General features: G+C 42.8%; 1 protein-coding gene across 3 annotated transcripts in view; it reads right to left on the bottom strand.

Moving 5' to 3' along the window:
* Positions 1 to 8,674, bottom strand: part of LOC101746237 (Ig-like and fibronectin type-III domain-containing protein 1) — a 133,811-nt gene extending 125,137 nt beyond the window's left edge. For 2 of the 3 annotated variants that reach the window (XM_012688506.4, XM_012688507.4), the window contains exon 1: positions 8,502 to 8,666. The gene's annotated coding sequence lies outside the window, so the exon portion shown is untranslated. Of the gene's footprint in view, positions 1 to 8,501 lie in introns of all 3 variants that reach the window. The other variant, XM_012688505.4, reaches the window with a different exon arrangement.
* Between the last annotated feature and the right edge of the window lie 10,809 nt (positions 8,675 to 19,483).

Below are 19,483 nucleotides of genomic sequence, written 5' to 3'. Positions count from 1 at the left end.
ATAATCTTATTTAATTACGCAGCTATCTCTTTCTAGTGCTCGACTGTTTTTATAACGCTTAGGTATATCGGAAAATTTGGATGTCCCTGTCGATTCCGAAATATTTCTTGTAGGTCCGGTTTGTAGCATTAGAATCGTATGCTGCAAACTAATTAAAATTGGGCATTTTTTGGGCATCAGTAGTTCAGCACACTTTTTTTTTTTATTGCTTAGATGAGTGGACGAGCTCACAGCCTACCTGGTGTTAAGTGGTTACTGGAGCCCATAAACATCTACGAAGTAAATGCGCCTTGAGATATAAGTTCTAAGGTCTCAGTATAGTTACAACGGCGGCCCCACCCTTCAAACCGAAACGCATTACTGCTTCACAGCAGAAATAGGCAGGGTGGTGGTACATACCCGCGCGGACTCACAAGAGGTTCTACCACCAGACACTTGCGGTCAGGAGGGCCGTCAAAACGTTTCTCCACTAAAAGTGAAACTAGTCTCTTACTGCCCTTACTAGAGAAGTCAGTTACTATCGGCGCGGGCTGTCGTTCGTACGTATTCCGTGAGCGCTTCGATACAAGTTCGTTATAAGCACAAACGTGTTCCTCCGGATCTGGAGGGCTCGCTACTCGCTACAAATTGGATTAACAATAAAATAACAAAGGCTTTTTTATTTATTTCCTCTCGTTGCCGATCATTCAAATGTTTGATTATTATTGTTTCCCTCGTCTTTTATATTCTGTTTTTGTTTTACGTTTTCCTCAAACGAACATCCGCCGAGCGACTTCAGCTAATAATCGACTTAAAAGCACAAAGCGCCCGGAATTAATGCTTATTTGTTTGTCAAATGGGAGTTTGAATATAATATTTTAGGGCAGTTAAACAGAATGAAGAAAGAATTTTAAAAAAATGTATCTCCCACGAGTGCAGTCAGAAGGCAACAGTATTAATATTTACATACATACCTATTATTACATTTACATCTATTATTGTTTTGTATTAATATGAAGCAGTAAAAATACGTTTTTCCCCTATTAATTCGCCTGGCAGCCTAAGAGGTTATACCAAATACGAGCGGACGGGTGGGTGAGCTCACGGACTCAACCTGATATAATTTGCTAACGCTAGCCCTAGCAAGAGCAGTGCCTCGCAGAATCTACCACCGAGTCCGAACCCCAACCTAATCCGACGAGAATCTCAGTGGACTTAAAAATATTGTTTTGAATATCACTGCTACCATTTCTGCATCACCCTAGAGCAGCATACAATGTAACCCTAGACTGATAGTAGGACATGTGGTTGTGCGCCCGGACGGGTCGGTTCCACCACCCTGCTGGCTTGCGTCACTGAACATTCACCAGCTACACCAATATGAAGCACAGACACTCGAGATAGACGAGATAGATGTCAGTCGTGTACGCAAACCACTTCCTATATGGATGAGTCATCAGTACCGTCAGCACAGATTTGTCTACTACTGGACACGGGTCCTGGCTGAACCGCTTGGCGAATCATTCAGCTGAGGTGTTACGTTAAAAATGGACGGAAATATGCATGTACGTGTGTGAACGTATGTGTTCGTATATATTATCATTTTATGTATAATTAATGCGAGCAGCTCTCGGGAGTTGACTCAATGGAAATCATGTGACGGCGTCTTCACGTGCGCAGGGCTGCCACTTACATCATTTAGTTTAACTTGAGCGGGCTGTTCAGAAGTGAAGTAAAAATAGAGTGAAAGAACTAATTAAAAAAACACTTCATGAAGTACACACACACGCACACACACTATTAAACACACATTATTAAATTAAATATTTGAGCTAGATTTACATGGGCTACGCGATGTTGAGTGGCTCCCATAGTGGATCTCAAAGACATCACAATGAGGTAGAAGTTATCAGATTTAGAAAAACTGTACACGAAATTCTACGTTGTCTAAGATAAAATAGTTTAATTAAAAAAAATGTGCTGATGTATCGTCATCCGCTGAAACATATCCGATGCTATACATGAGTCTTCTCTACAGATTAATCACAGTGGGCAGTGCTCCTCACGTACCACGCATTCGCGTTCAAAGGTCGTCGGACAACGCCACTAGTGTTTATTAACCAAACAAGTTCGTGCGTCAACCCTGCGCAAAACATTTAGGTTAACGAGTAAGATGCATTCCCATCTGCCTGACTACGCCCAGTTATTGTTAATGCTACATCACATCACATCATACTGGAACATCAACCACTTGCTACGCCGTGTCTGAACCGGGGCTACACTGCGCCCTAACTATTCACCACTTATTCATTGTATTTTAATTCGATATATTAACTTGGATTTATCAACCGTTTTAAAGATACAAACAAGCTCGCGATGACCACAGTCAGTGTCAGGTGTCAGATCATATTATTGCGTAGCCTGTCCGATAATACAGTACAAGTTGGCTGTTGGTCCCCCCACCTTGTTCCGTAGCTGCTCACCGCAGAATGGCATCACCATTCTCTTAGTCTCATACCAACTTGCGGCATTTGTAAGGTAGAAATTACTGAAAGTGACGTGTCTTGTGAGCCTGCCCGGGTGTGTACCGCATTCCTACCTACTGCTGCGGCGAACCGTCACGCACTCCTGCTTGAAGGATGGGACAGCATTCACACAATATTATTGAGACTTTAACCTCATATCCCGAAGTAGGAGGCGGCAATCATATTGCGATGTTCAAGAGTGATTATTTTAGACCAGGTGGGCCGTGATCTCACCTCTTTTATCGGTTATAAAAAAAATACCACATCATCAATAAATACGAGCTGAATAATAGGCTAGTCCACGTGTACTATAATATTATTGTTACATTATAAACTTTTCATTATCAATCATAATAATATTTTAACCCTTATTATTCTCACAGTAAACAATAAAAACACAATATTTAAACTAATGAACGTTGTAATATTTTAGAAAACAACTGAAAACTAAATTCGTTTAACAATAATAAGATTTACGGGATTATTCACAGTCACGGCGTTTAAAATTTACATAATAAGCGCTCGTGTAATTATAAGTGTTACCTTCGCGCTCAATGTCGCCTCGGCGGAACAATGACGGTCGAGGGAAACTCATTGCGGCTTTGCTCTTGGGAATATTTAAACGATTGTGAGTGCGTAGACGCTAGTTCAGATTACGTGCGTCTTCGTTGCACGGCTAACACTCAACGGGTCGGTTCACCAATAAGCCCTGCGTAGTGCACGTAACGACTTCAAAATATCCGAAGATTAGTAGTGTCGTCATCTACCCCCACAGAACTAGTGGATGGAACAGCGCCCCTAGCGACAAACTTAAGCAAATGTTCCAACTGCATACAAATATGAGTTAACTTTTACGCTATCGAGACCGAGGACGTCTCACCTTCCGAGCGACGCAGGTGCTCACGGGACACGGCTCTTTCGGTCGCTACCTGCACCTCGTCGCCCGGAGGGAGCCGACGCCGAAGTGCCACCACTGCAGTGGCTGCAACGAGGACACGGCGGAGCACACGCTCGCGTACTGCCCCGCTTTCGCGGAGCAGCGCCGCGTCCTCGTTGCAAAAATAGGACCGGACTTGTCGCTTCCGACCGTCGTGGCTACGATGCTCGGCAGCGACGAGTCCTGGCAGGCGATGCTCGACTTCTGCGAGTCCACCATCTCGCAGAAGGAGGCGGCGGAACGGGAGAGGGAGAGCTCTTCTTCCCTCTCGGCGCCGTGCCGCCGCCGTCGGGCCGGGGGTCGGAGGAGGGCGTTTGTCCAGCTCCAGCCCCTATGAGGAGGCAGTCTCCTCCCGGTGATGGTCACGGGGCGACCTAAGGGGGTTGAGGCTGCGCCGCACGCTACCGTCACTCTAGCGCGCTGGCACCAGGAGGACGGGACGGCGCGTCGGCGGCTGCGGACTGCGATGCGGTCCGCATTTTCGTCGTCGCTGTCGTCGCCGAACATACTGTTGAAGAGCAACCCGGTCGGCGGTGTATCGCGTTCCGACCCGGCAGGCTGGTTCTGGCCCAGCGGGGTATCCCGGAACACCAGCGGCACCGCCCGGGCGGCCTGGTAGGGCCGCCGTACCGCGGAGACTGACGTCGTTGGTCGTCGACTATCGCCTCGACGACCCGTCGGTCGGGCGTCCTCGGGGTGGCGCCGCGTGTCTGGTTGTAGTGTTGACCGCGGGAACCCCCCTACTCTGAACGGGTTCTGACCCCGGACGGAGATCGGACGTCGGGTGTAAGAGTGCAGGGGAGTCGTTTAGTGGGTGGGCCCTAAAATCCTTGGGCCCGCGATCTGCTCTCAACACCTGCAGATCGTTGAGTCTCACATACCCCGCGCGCCCCCTAGGCGCGGGGACCTCGTAGGAGGTTCGGCCCCCGGCCCGAGAAAAAAAAAAAAAAAAAAAAATTACGCTATCGAGGACGTTAAAAAACTCCCACCACACTACACTAACACTAAGCACACAGAGTGTCGAGATAAACACTACTGTTGGCAACTCCAACATTTTAGTACGGAAAATAAAAGTAGATGACTGGCAACATTGTTAATGTCACTCTCTTTCTTTTTTACTTTTCACCGCAAACGGACGTGTTTATCTCTATGTATAAAAATGAATAATAATTGGTGTTCATTAGTCTCGCTAAAACTCGAGAACGGCTGGACCGATTTGGATAATTTTGGTCTTGAATTTAGATAAGTATGAAAATGCTCGGAATTAAATAAAAATAACAATTTTGTCTTCCCTTTGATGACCCCCCCCCCCCCTCCCCCCGTCGGACAGATTTCTTTTGTTTGTTTTAAGTTTATTTTACACAAAAGTTTAGTTCTTTTATTTATCGATTAAGGCACTACGAAGTCTGCCGGGTCAGCTAGTTATACTCATAAAATATCAAGTGTATAAACATACTAATAAACCGTATCGCAGCACAAAGCACAAGTTTTCTTTATCATCAGCAACCGGCCCATACAGCCCGCACCAAAACAACCACAAGTCATTCTCTGCTAAAATCTGCGTCGCAACTTATCTTCGATACTTCCCAGTAACAATTGTATCTTTATATTTTTAAAAGAGAACCTACATAGAGACATAGGTCGAAGGTTCAACGACATGTGGGTAGTTGTCGTAAGACTTAAATCGGTGCCAATCCCACTGTATGACCAGCATACGATAGAATACGTCGCGGAATATTTTACATTTGCGAATATTACACAACGAATATTCTAGAATTCACAAGAAGACGGAAAACACTAACTTGTTACACACAAAAACATTCAGAACGTTGTTTGAAACAAAAAATAAAACCACAATAATTAAAGAGCAAAACAAGTCTTGAGATAAACTGATACATCTTCACAAAATAATTAAAAACGTACTCCTGAATGACTTCTCAAGGTCTTTATATAGTATATTTTAATAAATCTTAGATTTTTTATAAATTAGATGGGTGGACGAGCTCATAGCCCACCTGCTGTTAAGTAGTTACCGGAGCCAATAAATAATAGTTATCTAAAACGTAAAAACGCGACCCGTCTTGAAACCAAAACACATTATTGCTTCGCGGCAGAAATTGGCAGGTTGGTAGTGCCTATCCGTGCGCACTCGCAAGACGTCCTACCCACCAGTAATTACCGTACACAATAATCATTTTATGAGTGTTCCTATACAAAAACATTTGATAGATACCGATTGACAACAACAATATTTGATAGAAATAATAGTTTGTTGAAATTTGAAATAATTATTTTCTGAGTTTGTTTGTGTTGGTTGACACAGTAGGGCGCGTGCGGCGGCGCGTCACGTCCGGATTTAATAAAGTTTTGAGTTTAACAGCAATCATGTCTATTAAATTTATTTTTCTAATCCTAAATGAGATTTCATCTAATGGACAATAATTAAAAAGAACTTGCAATCTATTTTTTAAATATAGGTCATTTTAATGATCTAATTGAAAGTTTTTTTTAAATATTTACTGTAGTTATTTCTTAAAAATTTAATGCAAATATTATCGCTTTTCATAACGTGGCATAATGAAAGTGGAGTCGTTTTCTCAAAAAGTTCTATAGCCTGTGACATGGTACTTACTCCTTTCATCTTTCTCTCAATGTCATCAGTTCCTTTAATAAATAATTTAATTTATCTACGAACTAACTACCATATACGTATCTGAGAACATATTGAGATAGTTATACACTGCATCGATCGAAGCATATGTATGTAAGTCTCAAAAGTGTCAAGTCATGACTACTTTCAGGCTTTGAATTGAAGTTAGAAAAATGTGTTGAGTTTATCAATAAGATCATAACAAAACTGACATTTGCATCACATGACTTTTGACACAGACTATTTAAAAATAAAGTATCGGTTTGAATAAAGCCAACGATAAAGTCATTTAAGGATAAACAAACGTAAAATATATTTGATTTCAAATATTGGTATTTACAATTATTTTCATAAAAAACGTTTTTTTCTAAGCAGCAAGCTCATTTCTCGAAATGGTTTTCCAATTAAATAAAATTATAAAAAAAATGCCCTATGTCAATTATTGACTTGCCAATTTCTGTCAAACACTGTCACTGTATAATCACGCCATGTTATTGTCATAGGCAAATGATTAGTATAGAACAAAGGCTACGGTCAGACAATAAAATATTGATTTTGTTATAAAGATAAACATGATTGTAGATATTGTTTGTAAACTTGTTTGTGTGAGCTCGGCGGAGTGAGACAGCATCCTCTTACAAATGTCGCCGCTCCGAGGGACCATTTCAAAATTTGATTTTTACAAAAAACATGAAAATTGAATTATGTTGAAGTTATTTGAATTGTCTAATACTTTTATACTTCTCTACTAATTTTTTTATTGTCCTTGAGGGTAGACGAGCATGCCGCCCACCTGATGGTGAGTGGTTACCGTTTCTTATGAACGTAAGCAACGCCAGCAACGTCATTTATCGTCTGATTGGTACATTTTGGAATAAATACTCTGACAACAACTATCTGTGTCTTGTTTGTAAGGTTTCCGCGCGTTCAACCAAATACTAAGTGTTTTTTTTTTTCGTGTTATAAAGTTATGTTTATATTATTATTATTGCCATTGTTGTTGACATCTCTTTCCCTGGTGACTGAGCATATACATACAAGGTTAAACATGTTTAAAGATGTAGACACCTCGCCGTGGTGACAGAGAATCCCTAAGTATTTGACTTCGTTCTTCTCAACAAAAACTCTTCTTCTGTTTTATGTATATTACGTGTTCTCGTGGGTGACGTAGATTTAAGAGATAACTTTTAGATAACTTCAAAATATCCAGCTAAGATAATATAAGACAGCCAGCGCCTCTGTGTTTCCTATTGCAGTTATATACAGTTATGAAGTTGTTCAAAGTGAGATTAAAGCAGTAGTCTGTCTTAAATTTTAATGGGGCTTCAGAGTCCTCCGGCAGAAAAACCCAACATCCTACCCGGAGTACCCGGGTACTACTGGAGGTGTGAGCGCAGGACGCCAGCCGGTTAAAGCTACCCCTTCCGCACATTCTGTAGAATTGTTCGAGATGATACCGTCATCTCGTTTTTACGAGAGTTTATCCATACTACCACTGCGGTCATCCACAGCGCGTTTCCAGAGGTCTTTTTTGCCACGTACCATCCGGCTATGGAATGAGCTCCCTTCCACGGAGTTTCCCGAGCGCTGTGACATGTTTTTCTTCAAACGAGGCTTGTGGAGAGTATTAAGCGGTAGGCAGCGGCTCGGCTCTACCTCTGGCATTGCTGAAGTCCATGGGCAACGGTAACCACTCACCATCAGTGCGATGTATGCTTGTCTGTCTAATAAAAAAAAATAATAATAATAGAGCAATAAATAAAAACTCTACCACCGGATCGTAAACGCGATCCACTGAGAAGATCCGGCGAGAAACACAGTGAGCTCTGTCTGAGGGTTCAGTATATAGAAGAGCTCCGATAACATTTGATAACCCGACCTCACTTCTCAGGGCGGGTGGCTCCTGTAACCGTTTGACAACAACTGGGCTTGATGCTCGTCTGCTCAAACCCGACATTCGCAAATTAATGTTTAATAAAATTAAACAAACTACTGAGTGTTTCAAGGGCAGGCAATAGCTTGGCTGTGTTCCCGGCATCGCTGACGTCCATGGGGGACGGTAACCACTCACCATCAGGTGGGCTGTGTGCACGTCCGCCCACAAGGACAACAAAAAATGGGCCATGCGAATTGATCAAGTTCATCACATTCCAAGTGATCAGTTTGAAGAATAAAACTAATAAATTTAAAGTATCTACATTACAACGGATCTTTAAAAGTTCAAAAACGTTAATTTTCCAAAGATCGTAAGCTCGTAAAAGTCCTAAATATCATTTTTTGTTCGGATCATCAGAAGAATCTCTTCTTGTGTAAACATTTATCAAACACAATTATTGTTGGCCAATTATTGTTCCAATGACAACTGCGGCTTTAATAAAAATACATAGAATAAAAAGGAAAAACCACGAACCTTTTCCGAGATTAATCCGAACACAACACAGGGAGTAGAAGTGAAACTATAGAGGGGCGCACTGAACTCGCGACGCGACGCGCGGCTGGACCGGAGCGAGCGTGCTCAACCCGCGGCCTCCTCCTGACGACTGCCACAAGCCTCGCGCGAAGCCTGCGCGCTCTCCTCGCAGCGACAACTAAACACGAACACACTTAACATCGCTGGTTCCAGCTAAATAATACACCCTCGGATATTCTTTTAATCTACGGTGATGAAAGCGTGCGAGGCTCACTTGATTTGAAGCAGTTGTAGCCTTCGATACGTAGCCTCGTAAGAGAACGAAGAAGAACGAAGTCACTAGTCACTAGACACTAGGGGTCGGTTACTCTAAAACTAACTATCTGGATAAGGTTTCTAATGTCCTTATTTAAACACATTTTGTATACATTACACAGAAATTTGATTTTTACAAAGTGATATTTAAAATGTATCGATTACTCTTAGATTTACATTTAGTTATTAAAAAGAAAAACAGTGGCATTTTATTATTGCGTATATGTTTGAACATACGTCAGGCCTATTTGGTGTTAAGTGCCAATCGAAGTTCATAAACGGGATTCTTTAATAAAAAAAAATTATGTTTTTAGGCACACAATACACATTACAAGCTAAAAAGATATCCAATAAATATTTTTCATGCAATAAACTGAAGCCCCAAACAGAAATTTTCTCCGTATTGTTTAGTTTAGTCTAGTCCAGGAAACGTACAAAAAACGAATGAACAAATACTTTCAAAATCTGAAAACAATATCCATAGATAACCATCATTATCTCAACACAGATACTAACTTTGATCGGGAATCGAATCTGGATTACTGAAATCACAATATTTTCTTTTTATTAGCCTTGTAGCTAGACGAACGAGCATACGGTCCGCCTAGTTGTGAACGGTCACTCTGGTTAATCGCCAGTAATGACCAATAACGTCAGTAATGACAGAGGCACAGCCGTTGCCAACCGTTGAGGACTGTCCACAAGCCTCGTTTGAAAAAGGATATGTCACAGCGCTTGGGAAATACCCTGGGGGGAGCGCATTCCAAAGTGGCGTGGTACGTGGCAAAACAGACCTCTGGAAACGCACTATGGATGAACGCAGCGGGTGATGCGATGGTAATAACTAACCATTAAACTAATGATCAAATCTTTATTCCGAAGCAACACGTGGTTCGAGGGTCCGTCGAGCGTCCAATAACAGCGCAAGGTAAACCCTCACCGCCACTGGGACGTCTGTGATGAATGACAGGCATTCCGCACACACGCATCCAAATGTAGCCATTCGATCGTCTTAAAGCCGTTACTTCCACGTGCGCTATCCGACTTATTTGTGATTGCTAGAGAACGCTGACTGCGGGACTTTTTCATCCACAAAATATATAAATTTACGAAATCACTAGTGCTAAGGGCTGATAAGGGTAGAAGGCGCATTCCCGATCCTGCAGACAGAATGGAAAGCAGTCTACGTTCTACGTCGCCCAAAACACGTTATTACGGATCCTCCCGATCCACTAACGGTGCTTTTAGGTACCTCAAGCACCGGTCACCGTTCTCGTCGAACCCGTCGCTTGCGAGAAGGTCTCGATGAGTAAATTAACCCTCAGACACAACCCACTGAGTTTCTCGCCGGATCTTCTCAGTGGGTCGCTTTTCCGATCCGGTGGTAGATTTTGCGAAGCACGGCTCTTGCTAGGGTTCGTGTTAGCAACGTCGTCAGGTTTGAGCCCCGTGACCTCACCTACTAGTTAAGGTTACGCTGTAATAGTCTCTCAAGGCTATCTAGGAGAGAAAAAAAAAGGTAGCAGGCGCGTGCAGGGGACAGTCGGCGGGCGGTCGCGCCGCGCGATCTGAGAGTAACAACGGAGCGGTTATGAAATACTTGTATTTTTAATTGTCTTTGTTGTTAAACGAGCGTATGGATGAGCTTTTCTTCGGTGGTGGGCGATGCGACAGTAATAAGGCGATCAAGGGAAGGAGATGAGATCTGAGCCAAATATAAAATGAATCCATGGACAGACCCAGCGTGGTGCAGAGCCGATGAGCAAGACGAACTCCTGACTCCACCTGCAGCCGGCTACCGGGGCCGAGTTATATCGAAATAGTGGTTTAACAACTATTGCGAGCGCCTTTGCAATTATTTAAGAACTTTTCTGCCATATAGACTAAAATCGATTCATGTTCAAAAAAATATCAAATAATCGTTTTGCAACGGTCGCGGTCCTCAATTGTCAAGTGAGCCTCGGCGGCTGTTCATGACCTATCGTAAAGGTCGCGGAGGTGTTAAATTACGACTTCGACATGTTCTTATTGGATAACCCACAAGGTTGAAATTGCAATAATGCCTGTAATTTTTCTGGATTGACTGGCGACGAATAATTAGATTAATTTATCTACGGTCAGATGATCTCTCATAATTATAGTTTGTCCAACTTTATCAAAAGGTAATAAATAGCCTTATGAACAGTCCGTATTAGTTACTATTAGGTATTATGGGGTAAGCTGAACCTGTCACTGATTTCAATATCCAAGGCTTATCATTCCAAAGGAGAATTGTCGCCGAACAATTGTACCTCCCTATAGGAATTTTAGTTGTATGACAACTGCTACGAGCCGCCTCATCAGAAAACCGATTAACTTGCAACCTGCAAGCAATGCATAGAATTTTGCTCAACGAATGCTTATTCTTCAAATTTACGTTGTCAGTCAACCAGCGTGACCGCAGTATCTACGTATTGGTGAAAACAATGTGTACTGAACCGTGCAGTGAGATGGAGTACATTTGGGCGGTCGACCGAGTCTTATTATTATTTCGGTTTCACTTGCTACTCTACCTACTCTTTAAAAGTCACATCACGCTCGGAACCCGAGTCTCCCTGCGCCACTGAAGACCTTGCAAAGCCATAGAAGATTTGGTTTCATGCCAGAGTTCAATTACTCGAGCTAAGAAAGCTTTTTTTTTTTTTTTTTGGTCAGGAGGAAATCGCCGGACTTCCGCCCTCCCCTGGGGATGAAGGGCGGGGCATGTCGGAGTCGAACTGACTAAAACCTCCTGTCGCTCAACAACCCGCGTCCGAACCTCGCATGAGACAGAACCCATGAAAAGGCAAAGGGGGGAAAGTGAAGCGTTTAGTGCGGAGCACATCTCTCCCATCACCCTCCCCCTCGGGACGCCGGACTGGCGGTCGTCGGCGCCACGATCACCAGCCCTCTCGGTCGGCAGGCTATCCGGAGCCCGCCTAGATGGCGCCGGTTAGAATGGGTTATCCTACGGAATACCCCGCTGGGTCAGAACCAGCGTGGGTCGAGGATAGTCGGCCTTCCATCACCCGGATGCTCTTGCGTAAAACGCGTGCAGAGCAGCTTGCACGTTGTCTTCTTAGGCCCCCTTCGCCGGTCCCCAGACCGACATGTGAAGGGGACCCGAAACCCTTAGAGGGCCAGGGCTTGGGCGAGATCCGCCTCCCTGGCCCCCGTCCGACGGCGGCGGGCTTGCACGTCTCTCGCGCGCCCCGCCGCCTCCTTCTGCGAGATGGTGCACTCGCAGAAGTCGAGCATCGCCTTCCACGACTCGTCGTCGCCGAGCATCGATGCCACAACACTCGGCAACGACAAGTCGTTTCCTATTTTTGCGACGAGGACACGGCGCCACCCCTCCCATGCGGGGCAGGCGACGAGCGTATGCTCTGCCGTGTCCAAGTCGCAACCACAATGGTGGCACTCTGCCGTCGGCTCGGCTGTGATCCGGTGCAGGAACTCACCGAAGCAACCATGCCCAGTGAGCACCTGCGTGAGCCGGAAAGTGAGGCGTCCTCTGTCACGATTCACCCAATCCGCAAGGACCGGGCGAATCGCCTCGACGGTCCTACGACCAGCCGAAGGATCAGCCAGCCGTCTGGACCGAGCTAAGAAAGCTAGTGAAGAATTTAACGAAATGTTATATTTATAAACTCTTATTAACTCACCACGATACACAATTATATAGCGCCAACAGACTGTAAAGGGAGGTCTGTGTGTCCCGCGGAGGAGGGCCCGGGTCCCGACAGGTGCAGTGTACTTCGAAGAACGTGACAAACAGTTACGATAATATCTTTTTTTGATTTTGTACAAATAAGCTTGACCGGTGCTGCTCTTGCTAGGGCTAGTGTTAGCAAATTCTCTCAGGTTGAGCCGGCGAGCTCTGGCATAGCTGGAATAGCCTCTTAGGCTACCAGCGAATAGGTAGGGGAGAAACTGGTGGCCTTGGCATGCATTACCAATCCAAATTTAATTTTCCAGACACGTGAACAAAATCGATTATGGTTTTTAATGGTGAAAATGCCAGATGCCACAACACAGGAAGCTGGTATCGTCCCTGGCGGCCCCGCAGGATGCATCACCCCTAGCACACACGAGTGCATATCCGCACAGTGAGGGCGGCCGGCGCGGCGCGAGTACCTGTGGAGCTATCGCCCTGCAGGATTGTGTAACACCAGTCCAGAATTCGATACACGTCTAAACCGAAGCAAATACATTTGTATTCACAGCGCGAGCGAGAATAAGCGGCTATGCTTGTAAAACGTTTGAAAAATGATGAAGACTTGCACGTTATACACATGCGAATATACTGGTGGATATGTATTGCATAGTTTTTGTTTTAAATGACTCATAGAGGTATCCGTTCTTATTATTTAAAGTCGACTCACCATACCACAAGTAACTACTTAAAATATACTCTAGCACCAACTTTTATCTGACTGGGTGGTGACCTGAACGCACTTCGCAAAGCCGGTCGAGCGTTTGTTCCCTCCGTATGGTGGTGGAATCTAAGGATTTTAAGCCACTGTTCTCGAAAGAGCGGCGTCGTGTTTAAGTCGTCGTGGACTCAAGGATAAGACGCCCGGTGCATTTGTATCGACTGTTGCGACTGTACTGGTGTTCCAAACCCGCAAGCAGGTACCAACTTTTTTAATGAAATATGTACTCAAAAAATGGTCACGATAGACTTCAACGGGGAAGAAAAAGCATCGCGTAATGAAATTTAAGCCCGCAAAATTATAATTTGCATAATTGCTGGTGGTAGCACGTATTGGGAGTCCGCAAAGGTAGGTGCCACCACCCTGCCTATTTCGGCCGTGAAGCAGTAATGCGTTTCAGTTTGAAAGGTTGAGCAGCCGTTATACTGTAAAAACTGGAACCTTGGAAATCATGTCTCAAGGTGGATGGCGGTATTTTACGTTGTAGATGTCCATGGGCTCTGGTAACCACCTAACACCAGGTGGGTCGTGAGCTCGTCCACCCATCTAAGCAATAAAAAAACAGGAGTTCCCTACATTTCAACATAAAAAGCGTGTGAGCCGACTGTTGTTCAAATTATTATATTTTAAGGTTCAAGCAATGTGTATCTCTAGTATGTAGATTGTCCATACAAGTCTATACTATTTTGAATTTTTCTCATTTTCACTCCATACCTTCTTTCTTCCATACCTTTGCAGCTATTTCCGCCTTACTCCCATTTTAAAATGAAACACCATAGAAAGTTTTTACACAACTGATAAATTGCATAACAATATGCGTTACAATGTGCGTCCGGAATCCTTAATTTCCGTATTATCATAAGATTTATTTTAAATACGATTTATTGCTGCAACAGATCACTTCTGAAATACAAATGTCACCCAAATGCTATGGCAAACCTCGCCGAATTTTGCATTTGAAAAAAAGGTTGATCTACCCGCCACTCACCCTGTTTCTGCCGCGAAACAGCTTAGGGCATTCCGGTTCGAAGGGTGGGGCGGCCGTAGTACTACAGAACTAAGACTTAGAACTTAGAAGATTTGATTTATCATTTTTAAAATATATATGAATAAACTTGAGAACAAACTAAGCATTATATTTTTTACATCATGTTTTAATTTTTATTGTAGCAACGTGATAAAAATGTATCTTCATACATATGTACATATTAAAAGTATTACTATACTCATATTCATGGTATTGATAATGCGCATGGGAATTTTTATTACCACTGTAAACAGATAAGCTTACAGCCCATTTGATAATAACTAGTCAGGATTACTGACGGACATCAGCAAACTCTAGGGCACAACCAAACTGCTGTCTCTCCTTGAACCTCCTTTGAAAAAAGTCATGACATAACGCTCGGGAAAGACGGTGAGTTAACTCCAAAGCCGGATCGTACTTACGTAGCCAAAAAAGATTTGATGCGGTGATAGATGAAGCTGAAAGGATCACGGCAGCTTAGAGAAGCTATTGGTGACTGGCAAGGTGAACGGAAGAAGACCACGAGGTAGAGGCCCGACACGTTGGACTGACCAGATCCGCACTAGCCTCGACACCACAGTTCAGGATGCTCTACACTCGGCGGCAGATAGAGGCAAATGGCGTGGAATGGTCCGCAATAAACTCTTCTTGCGAGGAAGTGGTCACGACCCTCAATATTGAGGTAACCGAAGCAAGAAGAAGACGATGATATGTGTTTTGGTAACCATCAGGGTTAGATCTTACATATCGACTATTGACTACTGACAGAGCGTCTTGTCTTGTCAGACAGCAGAGAGAGCAGGGTTCGTATCACTCTTACCCGTGCACTGCTGAAAAACAAAATTACTGAACTCGGCTGGAACTCTCACAATTCAATTTATGCAAACATTATAAAACAATGTTTGATTGAAACAACAACAATGATCAAGGTAAGAGCTTCAGTAATCAGTAGAGACGACACAAAAAATGAGCAGCCGACGCCGGCCGAGGACGACCGGTGTTTTTGCTGACGTTACGTGATGTTACGGTCAACTTGCTAATTAGGTTGTTTACCGATGATTCCACGTTGCGCTATTCAAGATTTCTTGATTTTTTTTTCAACTGACAACAACTTGTAAGCAACATCCTTCTGTATTTTTAAGGTTTTATTGTGAATGCTATAATAGGGGGCATAGGGCAGGATAATGATGATGATGATGATATTGTGAATGCTATAAAATTCCGTATTTTCTGTTAGTTAACATAGTTTAACTGGAATGATTTAAAATAACAAATAGTTATGTAATGATGTAGCGTTTGAGGTTTTCAGCAGCCATTAGCTAAGCGCTCCACTGTGCGCTCGTGAATACAACCACGAAGATGCTATTGAATACTACTCTATTGCCCCTAAACCATACTAGTCATAGTATCATTCATTGATTATTAAGTTTTTTTTCCTAAGATGGGGAGACTGGCAAAGGTTAGGGCCCACCATCCAATTAATCAATAGTTATCGAAGTTCATGGACATCACAATGTGCATGCGCTGCAGTTGCCCATGCCGACTGGATTCTCATTCAACTGGTACTGGTACAGCTCAGCAACCGTTCTACTCTCCAATCGGGGCGCATAATTGCTTTGCCCCGGATATAGATTAGATGGTGTTGGTAGTAAATTTGGCGATGTTAAGGACATTGCCAAACTGCTTCCTACTGCTGAGTGAATATTTTCATATCATTTTTAAAGATACTATTTATAGTAGGAACACAGTGTATGTTAACTAACAAGATTAATATTAGCAATAATTAAAAGTAAGTAAAACAAGACAAGGCACAATTCATTGGATTTTTTTCACTTTCCACCGGTCAATATTGGTATTGCATTGTGTTACAGCCAAATACTCATTTAGATCACCTCAAACTGTCTGTAATATATTTACCAATGTTGCCACTTTAACTAGTTTTGCGCGGAACTTGTTAATTTACTAACTATTGTAACATTAAAATGTCATGCACTGTCAAATATATGTAGTCGTGAAATTGAATGGAATCACCAGTAAACTAAAAGTCTAGGCCGCAGCTCCAATACAGGATTGTCCGGGTAGGCGCAAGTCCTACCCGTCTCTGCCGCTAACAGGAAAATTGGCTACGACTCGCATCGATTCTAAAGTTAATCACTACAAGTTAGTCTTAACGCCTGTCCTGCAACACTGTCAGAGATATTCAACTAACGATATATTTAATAAGTGCTTAATCGACTGCGGGTCGCTGACTTTAAACATATAGATAGGTACAAGCAACTTGTTCTTAAATAAGCGAAAAACTCTAATATTTTTATTATATTACAGAGAAGAACAGATTTTACCAACACTCTTTTTGGGTTCTCAATATTAATTGAGTTTTTTTTTTATTGCTTAGATGGGTGAACGAGCTCACAGCCCACCTGGTGTTAAGTGGTTACTGGAGCCCATAGACATCCACAACGTAAATGCGCCACCCACCTTGAGATATAAGTTCTAAGGTCTCAAGTATAGTTACAAGCGCTGCCCCACCCTTCAAACCGAAACGCATTACTGCTTCGCGGCAAAAATAGGCAGGGTGGTGGTACCCACCCGCGCGGACTCACAAGAGGTCTTACCACCAGTAACTGTTACTGTGAGTTACTATTATGTAGAATTTTAAAACATACATTATTATATTTGAATGCGTGAGAGAGACCACTAACAATATACCCAGCTATTGAACAGATGATGTATGCGACTCCAGTCACTTGAGGCGACTCCTTCTGCTTATGCGTCATTCTTTCGAAAAAGTTTTCGTACAATAGGTTCTATCGTGGCCCTCACACTAACTCCTGATCCGTTAACACTGTGTCCAACTCGGGACAAGTGATATGACGCGGCCAGACGCTCCACCTTGAGTACACCTTGTGGAATAAGGGCTAGAGAAGTCAATGTCCTGGCGAGAGGATCCTCGGTGATAGCTAACGACCAGCGAAAATCAATGAGTGACGGTAACCACTAACCCTTAGGATAAGTTATATGCTCGTCTGCCTTAGAATAGAATAAACTGCAAGCCATTTGATCCTAGCACAAGACTACCCTAGTAATGATCAAAATATACTATGAGGAAGTTTTCAGTACAAAACATCTACATATAATCGTGAAGAAACATGTTTATAAATTGTATTACTAATTACATCTTCATGTAATGATTGTAGATATGTACTTGGCACTGCCAGGTACAGGGTCAGAAAAAACTGATATGACGTCACCACCTTTGTTTACAACACCACCCAGATGAGTGGCCGCTGTATTGTATAATGTGCGAGCATTGACGTAGTCGTCGTCCGCCGGCGGCCGCACGGGGACATCGCTCTTCTCATACACAATCGCCGATAATTCTAGAGATATCAATAAAAGGAAAAATTTTGCGAATACTTTTATCTATACTAATATATAAATCTACAGTGGTTTTTACGGATGTTCCGTTATAACTACTGAACCGTGCATCCGATTGACTTGAAACTTGGTATCCATGTAGAAAATACATGTACTTAATGGATAGACTATATTATAAGTGTTGGACTCCCTAATAATAATAACAATAAATAATAATGTTAATTTTAAATGCCCAGCGAAGCGGGCGAGTACGGCTAGTTAATATATGAAAGTCAACTCAGAAATCTAACGTTTACTCTAATGACCCTTTCTCAGTGTCGTCGTAATAATTGAGTAAAGTCAATTCCAAACGACGGTCACCGTTCTCGTCGAGCCCGTCGACTGGGACAAAGGGCTCGTGCTGCAACATAACCTAGACACTGAGTTTCTCGCCGGATCTTCTCAGTGGGTCGCGATTCTGGTCCGATGGTAGATTCAAGGAAGTATTGCCCTTATTAAGGCAGATGCTAGTAGAGGGCTCGGTGAAACTAGTATAACTCCTGGAGGTTACTAGCAGTAGACAGAAATAAACAAGTCACGAAGTAGCACCATCTCACAGAAGCTTATGTCAATGTGCTAGAGGCTCCTTCTCGAAGGTACGGATGAATGCTGACGCTCATGAAAATTTTCGTAAAGTTAAGTTTTATTAATTAAGGTTTCATAATGTAAAAACATGTATTTTCACCTCCTTATACAATATTTTCGCATTACATTTTACATTATTCAGAATGATATTATTATAACAATTCAAGATGGCTGAGGTGGGTGCAGGTCGCCATGTTACATAAGTCGACTCTGTACTTGACTTCTAACTTAGTTGATGGACCGGTACAACCGCTCACACAAGCTAAATTATACTTTATATAAAGCCATTCTATATTTTGATGTCATATTTAATTTTATTTGATCTTGCGATTACTTATTTCTCAATGTATGTGCCGGTTGAACGTTTGTACACTTAAAGGGCGCGAAACTATACAAATTGTGAAACGGACGAAATAAAAATGAGACGAAGCACTAAAATATAAATCTGGTGTACATCAGGTATTTTGAAGTGATGACCACGACCACTCTGCCTAGAGTGCATACGACTGAGAAGAAGAAATATCAGGTATTTTAAAATTTGAACATATTGTAGGGTTTACGAGATCTGTTCTCGTTGTCACGAAGCGAAAAGCGTTCTTAACTGTGTCGTCGATTGACAAAAACCTCGGAAAATATTTTAGTAAATTAATTTTAGTTTTCATTTTCACAGTATCATAAGTTCAGAAGTGTGTGGGCCCCGAGGAAACTCCGCAAGTTATATCAACTCCCGAACTCAGTATTTTACTTTGAAACTATCAAGATGAATCAAAACTGATAAGTTTTAGAACTTCAAGGGAATACTTAACGGACTATAAACGCTGCAAAATTAATTAGCCTTTTAGCTTTAAGGTGGGCACGCAAAGGGAGGCTGGTGAAATAAGGACTGAAATTGGAATGTTTCCACTTGATACTGGATTCTGTTGATTCAACTGTTTCATATTGATTGGCTTACATCACGCTCGTGGCTCAACGTCGCCGCACCTTTCTTGGGACAAGGCAAGTTGTGTGCAATGTTATTAAGTAATTAACAATAAAATATATTTATTATACTACAGTATAAAGTGTGTTTTCAAACACTAGGCAGGTAGGCACACAACTAAGCAATAAAAAAAAGGCAACGGCTTGGCTCTGCCCCTGGCATTACTGAAGTCCATGGGCGACGGTAACCACTCCCCATCAGGTGG

This window comes from Bombyx mori, chromosome 3 (assembly GCF_030269925.1).
Source record: "Bombyx mori chromosome 3, ASM3026992v2".
Taxonomy (NCBI): Eukaryota; Metazoa; Arthropoda; class Insecta; order Lepidoptera; family Bombycidae; genus Bombyx; species Bombyx mori.
Note: the sequence above shows the minus strand (reverse complement) of the source record. Positions and strands in the feature narration are given on the sequence as shown.